Below are 20,749 nucleotides of genomic sequence, written 5' to 3'. Positions count from 1 at the left end.
TAAAGTTAGCCTACTTGCCATGTTCTTATATAGGTCATATGCCTATTGAACATCTGCTTGAGAGCTTATCATTGCAGACACATGTACTATATGTCTGTTTTGCTGCTTTTCCTAGTCTCAAGAGGGTCTGATTTCCTTCTACACTCCTTTTAAAGGAAAGGCCAACTCTTCTGACAGAATCAGTTCCACAGCTAGATAGTGTAGGCAACAGTTTACAAATGTGACTGGGTGAGAACACTGTACAAGAAAGACTGAATTGATATCCTCTCTAGTAATTGAGCACAAGTGGCTTCTGCTTCATAATTCTGTTCTAAGGGCTGAATGCAGGCCCGTTTGAGCTATTGCTTATCAGTAGATCTCACTGCTTTTCGGATGGTAATTCTTTGCTTGCCTTTCATTTGGATCATGCCATATTACTGATAAACCAGTTTATTCATGAAATCCTTGGAAATTATGGGGAAACCTGCATTATGCATTAGTCCTTTAAGTTCATTGGTTCGAAGTTATTGGTAGGCCAAACAATATTTCGTTGAACTTGAGGTGAGTTTAATGCTTTACTAGATCTGTTGCCAGGAATAAAGCCTAACTTGTTACACAGTAACCATTTTGTTGTCTTAAGTGATAGAAAATCTTTTTTATTTGTGAGCTATGTTTGAATGCATGCTGAGAAGTTTTAAAAGAATGATATGAGGTAAATTCAGCCTTTAAAAAATTACCTGAGCATGTTAAGCAGCTTGTTCATATCAGTTTCCCTCTAGCAAACACATGCCATAAAAATAAGAGATGTTATATGATTAAAGGATAGGCTTGTTTGATCCTAAAAGCTCATCCCTCTCCCTTCCCTGCTAAGCCAGGAAAGAAGATTTCAAGCATATATAACAAAAAAAAAAAAATATTTTTAATTTCAAAGTTTTAATACTCCATTTATTCTCTATTTCTTTTTAATTTCCTTAACTAGCCACATGCCCCTTTCCCTTTTGCCATTCTTAACAGTTTGTATTTAAACCATTTTGTCGAATATGAATAGCAATAGCACATTTCAAAATGCCTTTGATTAGAAGGAGTTCGGTTCAGCTAATATTTATTCATTACCTGGGTGCCAGGTAATGGCACCTGGTCTGCAAAGAGTTCTTCCCTTATTTTTAGTTGTCAAGGGAGTCACTTTATCTATGGCACTTCAATAAGCAAAAGTCAGCATTTAAGAGAAACAGATCAGCTTTTTAAGTCACTTGAGTGAAGTTGTTTGTGAGCAGCTATTAAGTAGCGAGTGCTATTTTAGGTGCAATCTATTCCCTCCAGGAACTTATTCAGTTGCTGCTTAGAGTACCTGTAATTTTTCAAAATGTTATGGTTTGGATTTTAAATGTCCCCTTAAGGCCAGGCATTAAAGACTTTGTCCCTGAGGTGACACTATTGGAAGGTGGCTCAATCTTTAGGAAGTAAGGCCTACTAGAAGGAAGTTAGGTCATTGGGGAAAAGAGGATATTGGGACCACAACCTTTTCCTGTTTCACTTCCTGACCACCATGAGGTGAGCAGTTTCCTATGTCATGCACTATTGCCATGATATATCTTGCCACCATAGGCAATGAATTTGTGCCAATGTTACAGGCCTTTTTTTTTTTTTTTTTTTTCCCTGTTGAAAGCTTTCCTTATTTTTAAAGTTGAGGTCTAAAAGTCATACCAGTTAGCCCATTTCTTTAGCAACATGTTACCAGATGATGTTACTGAAACAAACAAACAAAAAAACCATCTGGCTTTGCTATGTTGACATGGAGTTAGCAAATATTGTCAGACCACATCACTCAATAATCATTCAGCACCACTCTTAATTTTTCTTCTACTTTTTTCCCATCCTCTGCAATAGGCTCAAACATTTCAAGAATTATTTTAAAAGAAGAATAATAAGAGGATTTATTAAATATGACTGTAAAATACTTACTAGTGGTTCAGAAACAAAAAATTAAAACCCAGTGGTCATTGGCATTTCTCTAATGGGTCCAAATTTAGACCAACAAATAATTTCAGACTGGAAATGTCACTGCCTCAAAAGCCTTCTTGGATTTAGAAAGCTTTATAGGCAGTAGACTAAGAGTCCAAACATCCATGTCTTCACAAAGGTGTTGACTGGAGCCAGGTATGGTGGAATGTATCTGTAATCCTAGCAACTCAGGAAGCTGAGGCAAGAGGATAGCAAGCTCGAGGCCAGCCTCCACAACTTAGCAAGACTTGGAGCAATTTAGTGAGACCCTGTCCCAAAAAAAAAAGGGGGGGTTGGGTATGTAACTCAGTGGTAAAGTACCCCTGGGTTCAATCCCTAGTACCCAAAGGAAAAAAAATATATATATATGTTGACCAGAAGACAAGAGGAAATAAACATTAATAACTTAAGGGAGGTTGTGTTAAACACTTCTCATCTCCCTAATTATGTAATGAAATATCAGCCTTAAAGTGCTATACCTGTAATTATCTGATTTTGGAAAATTATCTCCTAAAACAATGGAATTAAGGTGACAAAGTCACGAAAAATTAGAATGTGTTTTTTTTGATGATTAGGAACTATGGTTTCTGTTCTAGCCAACTCTTCTGTACAATGAATTGCACAAAGAGAGACTGCTGGTTAGAGTGATTTGTGATTTGGATTATCCTGTGGAATCATCCTCTTGCTTTCCTCTTTACTAATAGATATGAGTAATGTGTGAAGCCGGGGTTCTGGGTTTATTCGCACATGGACTAGTTATTTCTCTCTGTATTCTGTGGCTACAGGTATCATCTCGCATGCCTACCCTAGCTAGCCATACCCACCCCCAAAAGAGGGGTGAACTGAGTGTTTAGTACCAGTCATGGTATATAGCATCATTGCACTAAACCTGAAGGTTTCCTGGATGCTGCCTGTTCTTTCCTCTTCCTACATACAGTCAAATTTATGATTTGGGTGGGGTGGGGTGGAGTGCAGTACTGGGGATTTAACCTAGAGTTTTCTTTTGCATGCCAGGCAAACACTCTTCCACTGAACTATATACCCCAGCCTTTTAAAATTTCTTAATTTTGAAACAGGGCCTTATTCAGTTACCCAGGCTAGCCTCAAACTTGGCAATCCTCCTGCCTCAGCCTCTCAAATAGCTGGGATTATAGGCATGAACCATCACACTTGGCTTTATGAAACTCTTATAATCAAAGTTATAGATTGTTGATGTAGTGCAGATCAAGTGTTAAAGGGAAACAATACTAAGCTAGCATTGAAGGACATGGTAAATGACAAAGATCTGATTATTATTAAATATCATTCGAAACAGTGTTTCCCTCTAGAAGGTTGTGCTTGGGAAGTAATATGGGGGGCTTTATAGGGGTTTTTCTGTCTCTTGTCTTGGTTGGTGGTTATATGGGTATTTGCTGTGTAATTATAGCTTACGTTTGTATTTTATACATTTTTCTATATACATTTTATGTTTCACAATGTTTTCAAAGTTTTTTTTTTAGAGGAATGGAAATCAGATAATTCTCTAGAGAAGAAAGGTCAGAGGTAAACATGGAAGGATTCTAGGGGGCCTGTGGGATCTTCTTGATACTTTCTAAGGAAAAGAAGACTCTTCTATTCCCTCAAAGCAGAAGGATGAACTAAGTTGACTCTATGTATACACTATGTTCACTCAGTTTAAAAAGAACTGTGCCTTCTGCAAATCATGCTGTAGTTTAAACATGGGTTTGGGATTTTCATGTAAGCAGGGTAGACCAACAAATGGAGATTTAAAGCTCCATATCATGCACTTTTCTCCTTCATTCTTTTTTTGGGGGGGTGGGGGTTAACTAGGGGTTGAACCCAGAGACAGACACTTTGCTTTTAAACTACATATATCCCCAGGTCTTTTTTTTTTTTTTTTTTAAAGACATTGGTGGACTTTTATTTTATTCATTTATTTGTAAATGGTGCTGAGAATCAAACCCAGTACATCACACTTGCTAGGCAAGTTCTCTACCACTGAGCCACAACCCCAGCCCACCCAGCTCTTTTTATTTATTTATTTATTTTTTCACAAGTTCCACCAACAAATGGAGACAGAAACGAACTATAGAAATAATGGGTCTGGGGGAAGTTGACCAGTTTGCTCAGAGTCACAAAAGTAGATAGATGGTTGGCCAAGTGCATTCTGGTATCCCATACTTTTTTGCATCCCAGTCCTGATACTAGCCATTCTCCTAATACTTTACTATCCTGCCTTTGTTCAGGTGCTTCCTCTACCTGGAATAGTTTTCCTACCTTATGCCTTTAAAGTCCTCATTCTTAAGATCCAGTTCAGACCCTCCTCTACTTCCTATAGGAAATGGTCACAAATTTTCCTACTTAAGCTTTCCTTCCACTCAGCCCTATAAATGCCTTGCTTAGACATTATAATGAAGGCTAGAAATGTGGCTCAGAGCTAGAGCATTTGTCTAGCATGTGGGAGGTCCTGGGTTTGATCCCTAACACCACAAAATAATAAAAAGAAGTCACAGAATCATAGCTAATTTTGTTTCCAAAGGTATAAATGACTTATATACTCATGTATTGAAATATACCGTATTACTAGTAAGAATCACAAGTCACTTATTAATTTTATTTCTTCTTTGTATTTTCCATATTTTCTATAAGAAACATATTTCTAAGATAAAAAATTCAAATTATGCTATGTACATATATAAATATTCCCCAGTGAATGCTATCTTTATATATATCTTTAAAGCACCAGTTAAAAAATCATTATAAAGAAGGAAGGCCCGTAGAGTACAGGAAGGAGAACGGGAAAGAGAGAAAGGAAGGGAAAATAGAAGTACTAGGGATTGAAATGGAGTACATTATATTACACAAATGTATGAATCTATTCAAAATGAAACCCCCTTTTATGTATAACTTAAGTGCACAAATAACAATACTTAAAAGACTTCACAAGAAAGCCAGGCGCCGTGGCGCATACCTGTAATCCCAGTGGTTCAGGAGGCTGAGGCAGGAGGATATTAGTTCAAATCCAGCCTTACCAACAGCGAGGCACTACGCAACTCAGTGAGACACTGTCTATACAAAATATAAATAGGGCTGGGGAAGTGGCTCAGTGGTCAAGTGCCCCTGAGTTCAATCCCTGATATCACACCCCAGCACCCCACCCCCCCCCCAAAAAAAAGATTTCACAAATAAATGTATGTTTTAAAACAATATAGAGAACATATTCTCTCAATATATATTAGAGCTGGTTGTGGTGGTTCACACCTGTAATACTAGCTACTCAGGCGGTAGGAGGATCACAGGTTCAAGGCCAGCCTGAGCAACTTAGAAAGTCCATGCCATAAAATAAAAATTGAAAGGACTGGGAATGTAGATTAGTAGTAGATAACTCTCAATCCCCAGTATTGAAAAAGAAAAAATACACATACATATGAAGATATTTTATCTTACAGAGAATATGTTATATTGAGTATTTTAAAATATTACATGATATGTTATAGAAAATAACATAAAATACATTTCCAACTATTTTATAATAGATGTGAAGAAATATAATTACTCTGACAAAGGTTCTGACAAAGGCTGTTGCCTTAAAAGTGCCAATTCATTTCTCAGAAAGTTGTAGTGTAAATGAGAAAATTTTGTTAGAGATAAGAAAAGTCAAAGGTATTCGCCCAAAAAGTATTTGAAGTCATCTGAAGAAAATGAATAGACACCGATATGTGTTCAAGTAAGAGAAGGAAAAGGAACAAACATTTAGGATGACTAATATGTGCCAGACTGTATACATCTAGGCTCTTTAATAATTAAACAACCCTCGTGGACTAGAGATGTAATTCAGAGGTAGAGTGATTGCCTACTATGCACAAAGTCCTTGGCTTGATCCCCAACATCACAGGAGAGACAAAACCCCACAACCCTTAGGGAATTATTATTATTCTCTTTATAAATAAAGATATTAAACCTCTTCAAGTTTAAATCATTTACCAATGGAAGCTAGTAAGTGACAGAGGTATTTAAGTTCTATCCTATAACAGCCAGTTTGCATGGAAATGCTTTAAATAACCCTCATGAGAATTGCAGTGACTTCCCTGGTGAGTAGGGACTGGAACACTGCTGCCTAGCTAAACAGTTGAAGGGATCTAGAGTTATGATATAGAAAATCCTGAGGGAAGCTCATCTGGGAGCAAATAACAGTTGAACCACAAAGAAAGGGACAACAAAGGATGCCCTGAGGTTCTTGAAGCCTGCCAGGACTTCTGAAGCATTACTTAAGAAATAATAGAAGTGAAATATACACACAATTAGGAATGAACAAGGGATAACTGAAAAGATTGCTGAGCCAGATGCAGTGGTGCATTCCTGTAGTCCCAGCTACTCAGGAGTCTGAGGCAGGAGAATCATAATTTCACTAAAGTGAGACCTGTCTCACAATAAAAAAGGGCTGGAGATGTAGCTCAGTGGTATAGCACTTGCTTGACATGTGGGAGGCCTTGGGTTCCATGCTTAGGACCAAGAAAAAAGATTGTTAAGCTGCTCTTAAAAAAATAACAAACTTCACAGAGTTGTGATGATGAGACATAGTACAGTGTCTCAACCCAGATTTCCTCATCTTGACTTTGCCATACCCTGATTCTGTGACCTTGTACAAGTTACTTAATCTCTTTGAGTACCAGTGTCAACATGAAAAATGGGAAAAGTAACGCCATAACCCCCCCCCACCCCATCCATAGGGAATATACACCATGACCCAAATGAATCCCTGTATTACCTGAACCTGTGTATGGTTTCCTAGGCCTGTGATAAAATCTAATTTATAAATTAGTCACAGTAAGAGATTAACAACAATAGCTAATAATAGCATAATTAATTATTCTGGGGTGCTAACATCCTTAACTTAAAGAGCAAACAGTGGGGAAAAGAGCCAGACACACCTGGTATTAATGGAATGAGCAAGGGCTGAGGCCCCAGAGAGCTTGTACATTTCTAGCCTAGCTCAGGAATCTGGGAGCACAGCCAAAGGAAAAAGGGAGCACCCAAGGTAGGAAGTCATCAAGGAGGGACCTAGGGAAGAATGAAATCATGGGGGATCCACAAGAAGTCAAGGGGTCCCAACCAGATATGAAGATTCAACTAAAGATTTCAGGAAGGAAAAGCAGGTGGGAAATAAGTACCTGAGGCAGACAGGTAAAAATAGTTAGTGGGTTATGGTGAGAGTAGGACTGTGATAGCATGGGCCATCTGATGCCTGTGTCCAAAGTATCACAGTCAGGGACAGGTTGAGCAGAATTTTAGGTCATTCGAAGTTTGAAAAAAAAAACCAGTATGAAGCCAGGGTCTGAGAAGGGTTAAAAATAGGTGGTAGGGAATGAAGTGGCCAGGAAAACTGTGAGTCGGCTATTAAGCCACTGAGGAAGGCAAGAACGTGGTGGGCTGAAAACCAGGGGACAGTTGAGTGGACAGGGATGGCAAAATAATGGAATGGGGTGCTGAAGAACAGGGTGGAGAAGCTAGGGTATGGAGAATGGAGCACTGCAGTATGTTCTCCTGACCTGAAGAACACTGGAAAGCCAGGGGGTGCAGGTTTTCCTTTAGGATGAGAAGTTGAAGGAATGTGTGGTGAAAGGATGTAGGAATGAGGAAGGGTGTTCACCAGACAGCAGGTGCCATGCAGCTCAGGGGCATAGAGAACCTGCAAAAGCCCAGGGAGCGTTAACTGGGAAGTGCTGTCCTAGTAACAGGATACCGCCCTGCAGGGAGTGAGACCCCGCCATGTCTCCAACAGCCCTTTCTGGGCCCCCCACTGCAGTACTGAATATACATTTGCAGGACCCTGCCCCAGGAAGGAGCCAGGGCCTCCTGAGTCAGTTCAGCGCCCTATTTCTGCATTCAGGCTGCTGAGTAATGGTTCCAAAGACAGTGCCAGCGGTGCCCAGGGCACAAGGGGAAAGTGAGAAGTAGGACTTGGCACCTTATTTTGGGAGCTGTCGTCAAAGGCACAGCTCTCTAGTTCTATGTGCCTGATCCTTGGTGACAGCTCTCACTGGCAACCCAGATGACCAGCCCTGTAGATACTTGCTGAGATGCCCAAAGAGGCAGGACCTGAGGGAGGAGACAGGATTCTGAGTTCTTTCTTCCTAAAGGAGACTCACTTAGTCAGTCTAATTGGTCATCCCAACTGGGCTAGTTTCTCAACCTGAAGTTCCCTAGGAGTAAACCCTGCTTTCTTTCTCTGCTCACATGTTCTTTTAAAATTACTATAAAGTGACAAAGACATGCAAACATTCTGTTCCAAACCCAAGATGGAGTGTGTCAGACTGTACCATGAGCTGCTTTCCAAAGGCAGAGATGCCATAATAACTCTCCCAGCAATCCCCTGTATGTCCCCAGTGATACACATGTCTCTGATGGCTATGGCTAGGGCTCAGTCTACTACGGAGTAGACACTAGTCATCGCATAAACACAAAGGTCAAACCTGTGACCCATGAGCATTGTTCTGGAAATTAGCTAACTGACCCTGAAAACCTTAAGGAAAGTCTTTGGATTAATTTCTGCTGAACAGGTAGATCTGAAGACTGCCCTGAAGATACTCATGGCTCATGAATAGTAGGTCTGCTTGCCTTAACCCTCTAATCTTCCTGAAACCCATTCAGGTCCCAGTCTGGCCTCCGAGTCTCCATTAATATCTTAATTTCCTATATACCACCTCCCTATTCTTGAAAAGTAAATCCTACAAATTCCTTGGGATTTCTTCCTAGGAATTCAATATCTCTCATATTAAATACCATTATGAGATAAGGGAATTTGGAATCCAGAAGGATTAAGTGGTTTTCACTGAATTGTATGAACTTTACATTACAGCAGTGATTAGAACCTGGCAGAGTTTTTGCCTCTATAGCTGGTAACCCTCTACTTGTTTGCCTCTGGTATGTACCAGCTGAAAATTCAAATCTTTTATGGCTATAAGCATGGACCCCCTTCTCTGTGACAGTCTGGGACATTACTCTATCAGAAAGTGAACATCATTACTTCAGGGGAACTTTCTAACTCACCATGGTAATCCCAACTGGGTTGAATTCTATTCAGCCAAAGATTCAAAGATTACTGTCCTGCTGTCAGAGTTTCTAATGTTTTTCTTTGTAGTTGATCCATCCGGAAGGTTTCAGACTCACCCTTCTTAACTAGTTAATTTAAAGAAATGTTTAGACCTTTGTTCTGAATTTCATTCGTTTTCCCTGTTATTGCAACTGGGACTTATTCATCAGATTAAGTGCAATAGTGTTGGAAGCCTAAGTTTCTCCATTTGTCCTCTGAAATGCTCAGGGGGTTCTTATCCATTTAGGGATTATTTGCATTTTTGAAAATCTTTGAGATCTAGGGACATACTAGAAAAAAGTCACTCTTTAAGTTTCTTCATTTAAACACAAGATTGTTGCTTATAATTGTGTGGAGAGGGGGCTGGGGATATAGCTTAACGGCAAGCACCTGCCCAATATGTGTCAGACCGTGGATTCAAACCCTAGTACTGTGAATATAAAAATACAAACAAAAGAATATGGAGAGGGGCTACAATCTTGTGGGTACTATGAAGCTGATTGGGGGGTGATTCCTGCGATTGGGGTGCCTGACTCAACTACCACGGGCCAGTGTAGCTCCAGCACAGTGCTGCTAGGACAAGGTCCATGAGCTTGGTCCCTAGGAGGTTGAACTCACTGTGCACATCCTCACATCTCAGAACCACAGAATAATCTCAGTTCAGATCTGAAAAGAGGTTTACCATGTGCCCAATTCAACCTCCTCCTTTTCAGATTAAACAGAACGAGAAAGAGTATTGGTCATTTATATGAGGTCATATGGGACCAGGCGTAGAGCCCAGATCACACCACATAATACAAAGGCGAATGGCCTTTTTGGTGGGGAACGAGGTGGGGAGATAACCAAGAATTGAATTCAGGAACACTCAACCACTGAGACACATCCCCAGCCCTATTTTGTATTTAGAGACAGGGTCTCACTGAGTTGCTTAGCACCTCGCTTTTATTGAAGCTGGCTTTGAACTCATGATCCTCCCATCTCAGCCTCCCAGCAAAGGAGATTAGTCTTTTTTTTTTTTTTTTTGGTGGTGGTGCTAGGGATTGAACCCAGGGCCTTATGCAAGTACTCTACCAACTGAGCTATATCCCCAGTCTGGTGAATGGCCTTTAATAGTGAATCAGGAATATCAACTATATACATGGAGGGAAGGCATGTGATTATAATATCCCCATTTTTAAAGAAATGAATCTGAATTATGTGAGTGTATATTACACATTTATTCATTTATCAAAAACGTTTTTTGTCCACTGAGTGCCAGACACTGTGCCAAGTGCTGTTTGCCATAAGGCCTGAGCTTCTCTTAACCATTATTAACAAGCACAGGCACAAAATTGGTGCCAGCATCCTCTTTTATGGCACTGTATATGTATCTCCTTACAGAGATCAATTCAGTTGCTGTCCACACTCAGGACTCAGTCATGGCTTCAAGGTCTCTTCATGTCATAAACTGAGTTAAAGGAAGACAATTTTAAGGTCTATATCATCTATGATCAGTTCAATTCCAAACTCATCTTAGGTGAACTTGTGACTCTGAACTTTTAGCAACTCTAAAAGTTTGGGTAATTACTAAAACTAAACAACTAAATTCAACAAAGGAAGTAAGATTCCACACTAACTGCAGATAGAATTAACTCTTATGTACCCTGGGCAAGCTCCAGGTTCTGTTCTGGTCCTATTCTCTGGCTCTTTCTTCTCATCTTTAATCCTCAACATTCTTTGATTGGCGTATAGATCTTCTTTCATCCTGACCAAATTCCATCCACACCTGGATCTTTTACGGAAACAGCAGGGATCATCTTTAAAACAGGAAGACAATGTTCTTTTCCTTATACCTCTGTGACTGTGGGTTCCACCTAGACATGGCCTTAGACTTCCAACTGGATGGTCTTGCACTGAACCATGGTCAAATCAAACCAAGCCAACTTTACTGGAGCCTTCCATTGTTACATTCCCACAGCTGGACTTCCTTAGGAGTTGGAGTGGGAAAGGGATCATTATAGAACACTAACCATGTGTTAGGTATTTGCTAAATGCTTTGGATGGAGAATATCACTTAATTTTTACAACAGTGCTGCAAGGGAGTTTTTTAATTATCCCCATTTTAAAGGTTGTTGGTGAACCCAAAAGTGAACCCAGAGTGTCTGACTCCTCACCATGCCCCTTCTGAGAGCTGACAAAGTAAGAAAGTTCTAGACATGGCCCATGCATGTTTTCCTCCAGCCAGCAACATGTCAAAGAGAGCCATCCTGAGTTATGGTGTCTATATTAGTCATGTATGAATTGTATGCTAGTTATCTTTTCCTATGCACATGACTTATTTTTTTTTTAAATACATTGTAAGCTCCTTGAGAACAAGGACAATGTCCTACTCGAGCACTGTGAACAATTGACAGCTCAGTAAATTTATACAATGGGGCTCAAAATTGCTAGAGAACAGAGACATTCAGCACATAGAACCAGAATTGGATCTTAAAGCACTTCTAGCCTTCAGAGTCTCATTTTGCAGTTGAGGAGACTGAAGCCCACAAAGTAGAGTCAGAGTCATCAAGACTCAACTTTTTCTTTAAAGCAAAGCCCTCTCAAATTATGCTCTTCCTCCATAACCCTGGGACCAGTGCTGGGACTGTACTTATCCATATGTTAAGACCTTTAGGATCTAATGACCATGAAGCAATTAAAATCTGATATCATTTCAGGCTAATCATAGATAAATAGGGTCAAAAGAGCCTTAGAAATCATCTTGTTCAGCTTTTAAGTTGTAGGTGAAGTAACAGGCCCTGAGATGGTAAGTGGCCAATCCTTTTCAGTTAGACAGTGGCTTTTCATTTAAATGATTCTCCCTGGCCAGAGATAGTAGGGGCACACAGAATGCACAGGTTGGCCTCTCCTCGTTGGGCTGTATGTATCAGGATGGGAGTTAGGTGACTGGCTTGCTTTGGGAACAGTTCCCATTATTTAGCAGAATCACCAGCAGCTCACCCCTGTTCTTGGCCTCTATCCTCTGTCCACCCAAACAGCAGAAGCTATAACTAAGGCCAGTGCCTGAGCTAGAATCTGATTCTACCACTTACTCCATCCTCCTCCTCCAGCCCTTCCCTTTCCAGAGCCAACTCTGGCCCAGCAACCAGGTTAGGAATGTTACATACTGAAAAATTATAACTTGGCTGCCCTGTTTTTCCTTCTTGGGTAAAGAGCCCAGAGCTGAGAAAAATGAGTGTCTCCATTCTGTTTTGCTTCCCACAGAAGCCAAGGGCCACAGGAAAGAGAAGCCCTGTGGCTTCTTATGAGCAGTGTTGGCATTGGAGTATCAAGTGAGCTGGAAGCACTAAAGAAGGCTGTTTTGTCCTTACTAGACCTTAACAGTGACCTGCCTTGGGGGACCAACCCCTGTCCTTCCCATGTACTCCCAAGCACAGTATGGATCAAGAAGGAGTACATATAAAAAGACCTTTCTAAAGACTGGAAAAGATTGTTCCTGACAAGCCTGCAGAAATAGCAAATAGTACAAGGAGACTGAGCTCTGTCTACATGGGGAATTTGCCAGGCTACCAAAGAGCCAGCTGTCTCAGGGACAGAGGGTTTGGAAGGTAAAGCTGCAGGAAAACTTATTTAGTGGGAACAAAAGAGCCACCCTCTCTTCCTGTTGCCTTCTGGCTAGACTTCCACAGAAAAGCTGAGCAGCTGGCCCAACCCCAACTCCCGAGCCTCCAAGCAGTAGGGAGAAATTTTCATCTCTCCTGTCTGGCTAACCCCCACCCCCCAGGATCAAACTGTGTGCTTCCTTCTTGTCTACACTCAGATAATCACCCTACCAGTCAGATGTATTCTGCCATAATTCAGGGTCACCAACTCCACATGGGACCAAAAGGTACTTGAAAATTGTACTACATTTCTCTTGTGGCTTACACTCCTACTATCAACAACAACCATCTCAACCCTTCTCCATGCTCCTGAGGCCTCTGGTCCTTCTGCCTCCAGACTTACTCTCCACAAAGGTCTTTGAGTTCTTCCTTTGTGTTTCCAAGTGCTTAAATCTTCCTACATTCTCATTCTTCCTTCTTGCTGTTACAATTCAAGCATTTCATTTCCTACTATATAACCAAGACCAATGCTATGACTTGTGTTCTAGATCCTTTTCTTTACTACCTTTTTACAAAGTAAGTTTCATAAACTCTAAATTATCTCTCTCTAAATTTGTTCCTTCTCTAGTGATACATCTTATGTGTAAAGAAGCCCACCCCTATTCTAATTTTTTAAAAAAGTGTCCTGAACATACATTCTCTATCACCTATTTCTTCCTCTACATACTCTAATTCTCAAAAACATTTTTTTCTCCCTAGTTTTACTCTCTGACCTCCCACTGACTCCTCAACCCACTACATCGAACCTCAGTTCTCACTGCTCTACTGATACAGCTCTTGCAATGGTCATCAGTGACATTAGTGTTGCTTCATACAAGAGTCACCTTTTGGTCCTGTGTTATTCAACTTTCCATCACTCTGGCCAAAATATTTGACAAGAACAACTTAGAGGAGGAAAAATTTATTTGGGGCTCACAGTTTCAGAGGTTCAGTCCATGGTTGGCTGACTTCATTGCTCTGGGCCCAAAATGAGGCAGAAGATCTTGTCAGAAGGGTGTGGTGAGGGGAAGCTGTAAATTTATGGCAGCTAAGAAACAGAGAGAGAGAAAGGGAGGGAGAGGGGGCAAATAATCCCCAAGGGCATGCTCTCAATGATCTACTTCCTCTAGCCACCCCTACCTGCCTACATTTACCACCCAGTAATCCATTCAAACTTTTAATCCACCAAATGGATGGTAGATTAATATTTAAAAACCTATTCAGTTACAGTTCTCTCATAATGTAATCATTTAACCTCTGAACATTCCTACATTTTCTATCACATGAGCTTATTGGTGGATATTCAAAACGTTACAAGTCTTCATCTTAGCTCTTCAGCATTGAGACTGTCAAATGATTGAATGATCATTCTTTTTCTTTAAAAAGGAAAAAATAAATCTTCCCTGTCTCATGATATAGTACCATTTTTGTTCAATTCTATATCTTTGCCCACTCTTGCTCAGCCTCCTTTGCAGGCTCATCTTTCTCCACCTAGTCATTAATCACTGGAGATCACGGCCTGGAGTTCTCAAATTCACTTGTGCTAAAGTACTCTTTCATACCACACTGAATGGCTGGTTAAAATGTTAAGTAGAAAAAAAAAAAAGGAAATCAACTATATATCATAAACATCTCCCTGTACTTGCAAAATTATTTCAATGGGTGCATGTTATAGATGTACTATATCTTATTTACTCAGTCCTTTATTGTTAGTTGTGTAGGTAGTTTCTAATTTCTAATATTTTTAATTTTATAAATAGCACTATGAAGAATAACCTTATATAGGCCTTTTGGTGTGTGATTGGATGAATTATGCCAACATTTATTACTAGTATTAGGTCAATAATTAATTACTATAAGAAAACTAGGGATGTTTGGAATGTATATTTAATTTTTTGAGGTCAATAACATGGATACATCTATCCATGTAGCAACATTATCCAGGACAGAATCTGAGGCCAAAAAGAAAAAAGTTCACTCATTTGGTCTAGGGTGGTAAATCTGATATTTCCTCTTTTTCAGAGCCCTCAACATGAAAGGTATCATCAAAGACTAGTAAAGGGTTCTGGCCAAGGTATTGCTCACTCTGGAAGTCAGAGGCCATTGCCTCATTCCTACCCTATATTTTGGCAGAAGAATCAGTCCTGACAGAGCCAGGTGAAACTTAAATGACTTCAGAAGATCCTGAGGATTTGGATTGTCTAAAGAAGTTTTCAAGTTCTGGGACTGATCTGTCAGGCCTGACGTAGGTGGCTACAGGAAAAAACAGGTCAGCAGAAGTCAGTGCCAGAAAAATGGCCAGTGATGGCTCATTGAGCAGGTAGTATGGGGTAGAATCTTGGGAATAAGAGATTAAGTGAGGGAGTTGACACAAACAACTCAAGGGTTCTTCTTCATCTCCCCAAATACTTAATATTGCAATACCCCAGATATTGGTCCTTGGTCTTCTGTTTTCTACCTACCCTTATGTCTTTGATGATCTTATCCAGACTCTCAACTTTGGGTACCATCTATACTCAGACTTGAAATTCCTGATTTTATTTGTCTATCCTGACTTCTAACTGAACTCCTAATTTGTTTATTCAACAGAAAAGTTGACATTCCCTCTTGATTGTTTCACAGACACCTCAAATTTAACATGTTTAAAACTAAACTCCTAATTTTAACCCTCCCCCCAGTTAAAAATCTGATCCAACCTCCGCTTATGGCAATGCCACCCTCCCAGTTTCAATCAAAGACTTGGTCATCCCTAACACATCTTTCTGTCTCACAATGTGCAACCAACTCATAATCAAAACATTTTGGCTTTATCTCCAAATTGTATTCAGGCTTTGCTTCTACCAAAGAGGAGTAACTAACTGATGCAGGACTTACCATGTCATTATAAACAACTGAAAAAAAAATGGATTAGAGATACAAAACAGTGATTTCCAGACTGGCCAGGGATAGTACAGATCTGTGATCCCTGAGGGAGGGAAACAAATGAGACAAGCCCACAGTTGTGGAGTCATTTTCAGATTGTTGAACCAAAAGGGGAACCCAAACAGAACCCAAGGGTTTGAGTGGTTGAGGAGATAGATAGAGACTGGATTTGGGGGGAATTTGGCTGAATAAAATGCCAAAGAGGAAGGAACTGCATGGAGAGAAAGCTCCATGCAAACTGTTGAGTCTTTGGCTGATCACCAGTCTGTGCATGCACAGGGTACTGCACAAGGCCAATCAAAGAACAGCTACCCAGGAAACAATTACTGAGAAGCTATAAACCAAAAAATTCTTAGAGCTCATATTAGGGCTGAGAATTATTCAAGTTCTGACTAGCAGAGTGGAGACTCTGACAGATGATATTTTCCAAAGATGGCCCAGTAGCTCCAATCTTACATAAACTTCTACATTGTGACCTTGCCATTCACACACAAAAACATAGAAGTGAATTTTCTTCTCCTTTAGTCTGGTAAGGGTTATGACTGCTTCTCCCATCTGGATAGTAGTGAAGCTATGTTGATTGTAAGGGTAGGTTGGAAAAGACAGTGTAGCTTCCAGACACCCATATCATCTGCCACCTGTCCCTCAGATCACACCTTTGGCCACATGAGTGGTCTCTTATGAACATCTGAAAGAGAAGGAGAAAGCCAGGCTTGGTTCATGAATGAGTAAAGTCTCAAATGGACTTGTACTGCATTACAGACCATTTCATTTCAATTCTGAAAGATATCTTCCTATCAAAGCTTTTGTGCATCTGTCATTTATTGATGAGGAAAGAGATATCACATGAGGTGAAAAAAAATACACAGAGATTCATAGGCCATTGTGAATGGCTATACTGGTCAGGGGCCTGGAAGGGGAAAGAGTAGAAAATCAAACCTGCCAGAAACAGAAACTGTTACTCAGCCCCCAAAACAGTAACATCCTTTAAGGAGACAATCAGCCACTTTGTGGCAAGCTGATGGCATTTGGGAACCCTGGAAGGGTTAATAGTTTTCCTTGACTAAGATTAAAACATATTCCATGAACTTAAAATGGATCATGGACTTGTAGGTAAAATGTAAAGTCATAAAACTTAAAAAAAAAAATTTCTGGGCTATAGGGTAGGCAAAGAGTTCTTAGACTTAAACTAAAGCATAATTCATAAATGGAAAATGTGATACATTAGACTTCATCAAAATAAAAAATATTGAGTCAGTGAAAAACCCTAGGAAAGGATGAAAAGACAAGCCACAACTGGGAGAAGATATTTACAAAGCACATATCCAACAAAGGACACTGATATCTAAAATACATACAGAACTCTTAAAACTCAATGTTTAAAAAAAAAAATCCAATTTTTAAAAAAGGCAAAAGCTATGAAGTCATTTCACTGAAGAGGATATACAGATGGCAAATAAGCACATGAAGAGAGATTCAATATCATCAGCCAATAGAGAAATACAAAGTAAAGCTATGAGATATCATTACACACTAAAATAAAAAAGTAATGACAGCATCAAATGCTGGTGAAGATTGGGAGAATGAATCAGTCAGACATTGTTGGTAAGAGTGGTGGAACACCCACTCTGGAAAACAGTTTGACAATTTTTAATAAAAACCACACATTCGATTACTATGTGATCCAGCAAGTACACTCCTGGGCATTTATTCCAGAGAAATGAAGACTTATGTTCATACAAAAACCTGTACACAGATGTTCATAGAAGTTTTATTCATAACAACTCAGAACTTGGAAATGGGCTGGTAGAGGGCTTGTAAGGGGCTAGTTCATGTAAGGCACTGGGTTCAATCCTCAGCACCACATAAAAATAAATAAATAAAGATATTGTGTCCATCTAAAACTAAATATATTTTGAAAAACTTAGAAATTAGAAACAGCCTAGATGTTCTTTAGTGGATGAATGGTTAAACTAGTGAAATATCATAGAATATCCATCAAAAAAAGGAATGACCTACTGATGAACACAACAATTTGGATGAATCTTCAGGAAATTGTGCTGAGTGGAAAAAAGCCAATTCCAAAAATGTTGTATACTACATGATTCCATTTATAATTTTTTTTCTTTTACAGTATTAGAGATTATACCCAGGGCCTCACACATGTTAGGCAAGTGCCCTACCACTGAGCTGTGACCCCAGGACCTATAATACATTTTTAAAATGACAAAATTTTAGAAATGGAGAACATATTAGTGGTTCTATAGGTAGGCCAGTGTGGTTATATTAAAGACCAACACAGGGATCCTTGAGGGAATGAAACTGTTCTGTTCTTTGACTGTGATGGATATAAACTCACACCTGTGAAAAATTGGATAGAGCAAACAAACAAAGGATAAGTAAAATTGTGGCAATCTGCATAAATTTGGACAATTGTATCAATGTTCATATCCTAATTGTAAAATTATTCTACAGTTTTGTGATATGTTACTTTGAAAGAAACTGGGTAAAGGTGGCAGGTGTTGGGGGGGAATTACTCCATATTACAGTCATGCATTGCATAATGATGTTTCAGTCAACAACAGACTGTGTATATGATTGTGATCCCAAAAGATTATAAAGGACCTGAAAAATTTCTGTTGCCTAGTATTTTTACTGTAGCTTTTCTATATTTAGATACACAAGTACTTACCAGTATGTTACAATTGTCTGTATTGTTCAGTAGTTTCACCAGTTTGCGGCCTCGGAATGATACCAATTAGCCTAGATGTGTAGTAGGCAATGCCTTTTAGGTTTGTGTAAGTATACTCTGTGATGTTCACAAAACAACAAAATGGCCTGAGGATCATTTCTCTAAACTCAAGTCAGTCATAAAGTGTCGCATACCCATGTTTCCTACAACTGCATGTGTGTGTACAATTATCTCAAAAATAAAAGTTTAAATTAAAAACAATATATTTGTGGTTGATGGTCCATATTTAGACTTCCCTTTCTTAGCAGCAGAGCCTCAGCCAACATCAGTAACCAAGGGCTCACAGAGCATTTGCTCCACTGATGTGAGATTAGTATAATCCTGCCTTGAACCAAAGGTCTCAATTTTCAGCAAAGGAGTATGGAAGTGGGCACATGAACAAGGCATCCACTAGTCCCATCACAGACCCAAAAGCTGCTGGCCTAGTAATGGTGGAATGGCTGCTTTAGTAGTACCTCAGTTTGAGACACTTCTGTCTACGAAGCATCACGCAGTTAACTTATTAATAACCTAACTTAGAGACCTTCCTAAACCTAAACCTATTTCAGTAAGTGCCAGTTCAGTTTTTCTAGTTGTCTAGCTCAAAACCTTGGATTCTTCCTTGAATCCTCTCTTTCTCTGGTTGTTCACATCTAAAATGCCAGCAAATCTTGTTGGCTCTTCTTTCACACCCACAGCTTAACCACTTCTCAGCTCCACCACCACTAACCCTCTGGCCCAAGTCTCTAAAACTCTCCCTTGAACACTATAACCTCCCTGCTTCTGCACTCGCCCCCTCCCATCTACACCAAGCAAGCAGCCAAAGTGATCTGTTAAGAGCCAAGTTTGATCATGTCACTCCTCTAACAAATTCCTCTGTTGACTTTTTATCACAGTCCAGCTATAAGCTGAAGTATAAGAGCCTCCAAAGCGGTCCATGACCTGCTGCCACTCTGCCTCCCCTCATTGCTGTATCTTCTGGCCTCTGCTGCTCCTGAGACACATCAGGGATGTTCCTGCCATGGGGTCTTTGCACTCACTACTCCTTCTGCCTGGGAAGCTTTTCTCCAAAATAGCTCCATGGCTCCTTCCCTCACTTCCTGCCAGGCACAGTGGCACACATCTGTATTCCCAACGGCTCGGTTGGCTGAGGCTGGAGGATTCTAAGTTCGAAGACAGCCTCAGCAAAAGTGAGGCACTAAGCAACTCAGTGAGATCCTGTCCCTAAATAAAATGCAAACAAAGACTGAGAATGTGGCTCAGTGGTCAAGTGCTCCTGAGTTTAATCCCTGGTAGCCCTCCCCCATTCCTGATCACCTCATATGTAATAACAAACTTCACTGCACCCATGCCCTTGACTCCTTACTCTGCATCAGCACTTATCACTGCCAAAACTCATTGCTTTAGTGTCTACCTCCCTCTGCTAGGAGGGGAGCTGCAGGACAGGGACTTTGTCTTTTTTGTTTTTTGCGCCCTATCTCCAGTTCCCATAACAGTGCTTACATATAGGAGATACTTTAAAAAAAAAAATTGAATGAACAAAGTTCCAGGGACTTTATAATTCAGGTGCTCACACTACTGTGGTCCCTAATAACTACATCCTGATATGCAAATGCACCAAACAACCACAGGGATACCCATAGGTAGGAAAAGATACAGCAAAATTAGATATAGCCTTGTGCTAGACACTTGCCCCATGAGCACTTTACTGGGGAAAGGCCTCCTCGTCTGTGGATTCACTGTCTCCGGCCATCTCGTTTGCAATGGGACTCAAATATTCAGGAAGGAGAAAGACACCTGAGCCTATAGGTGTCTCACTGCCTTGAGCCACAGCCAATTTAACCATTAGGCACAGAGACACAGTGCTGAGGGCTCATGATATCTTAGGGGCCCACAAAAATATTTTAATTTTTATTTCTTTTATGATTAGAAAAATTAATAATAACAATAATCAGTATATGATGATAAAATCCATATTGGGTTATACTTAATTTTTTAACCAATGCATTCATAACATATAATTTTAAATGTTTTATGAAGAATACAACCCAAGAGGGCAAAAGGGATCCCCGAACATTATAATTCCACCCTGCCTGACACAACTCATCTTTAAGGCTCTGGCTAATCTGAAGGGCTGATCAAGATAGGGAGGGCCGGTATGGTGGCACACACCTGTAATCCCAGCAGCTCTGGAGGCTAAGGCAGGAGGATTGTGAATTCAAAGCCAGGCCCAGCCAAACTGAGGTGCTCCGCAACTCAGTGAGACCTTGTCTCTAAATAAAATACAAAATAGGCCTGGGATGTGGCTCAGTGGTCAAGTGCCCCTAAATTCAATCCCTGGTACCAAAAGCCCCCACCCCCACAGGGAGATACAGGGGAACTGAAGTTCAGCAGGATTTCTCA

The 20,749-nt window shown here is 40.1% G+C and overlaps 1 protein-coding gene across 1 annotated transcript in view; it reads left to right on the top strand.

Moving 5' to 3' along the window:
- The window catches only part of Dtl (denticleless E3 ubiquitin protein ligase adapter), a 62,660-nt gene extending 44,168 nt beyond the window's left edge, over positions 1–18,492 (top strand). The window contains exon 16 of the mRNA XM_076831793.1: positions 14,716–18,492. The gene's annotated coding sequence lies outside the window, so the exon portion shown is untranslated. The remainder of the gene's footprint in view (positions 1–14,715) is intronic.
- Positions 18,493–20,749: the final 2,257 nt, after the last annotated feature.

This window comes from Callospermophilus lateralis, chromosome 13 (assembly GCF_048772815.1).
Source record: "Callospermophilus lateralis isolate mCalLat2 chromosome 13, mCalLat2.hap1, whole genome shotgun sequence".
Lineage (NCBI taxonomy): Eukaryota > Metazoa > Chordata > Mammalia > Rodentia > Sciuridae > Callospermophilus > Callospermophilus lateralis.
Note: the sequence above shows the minus strand (reverse complement) of the source record. Positions and strands in the feature narration are given on the sequence as shown.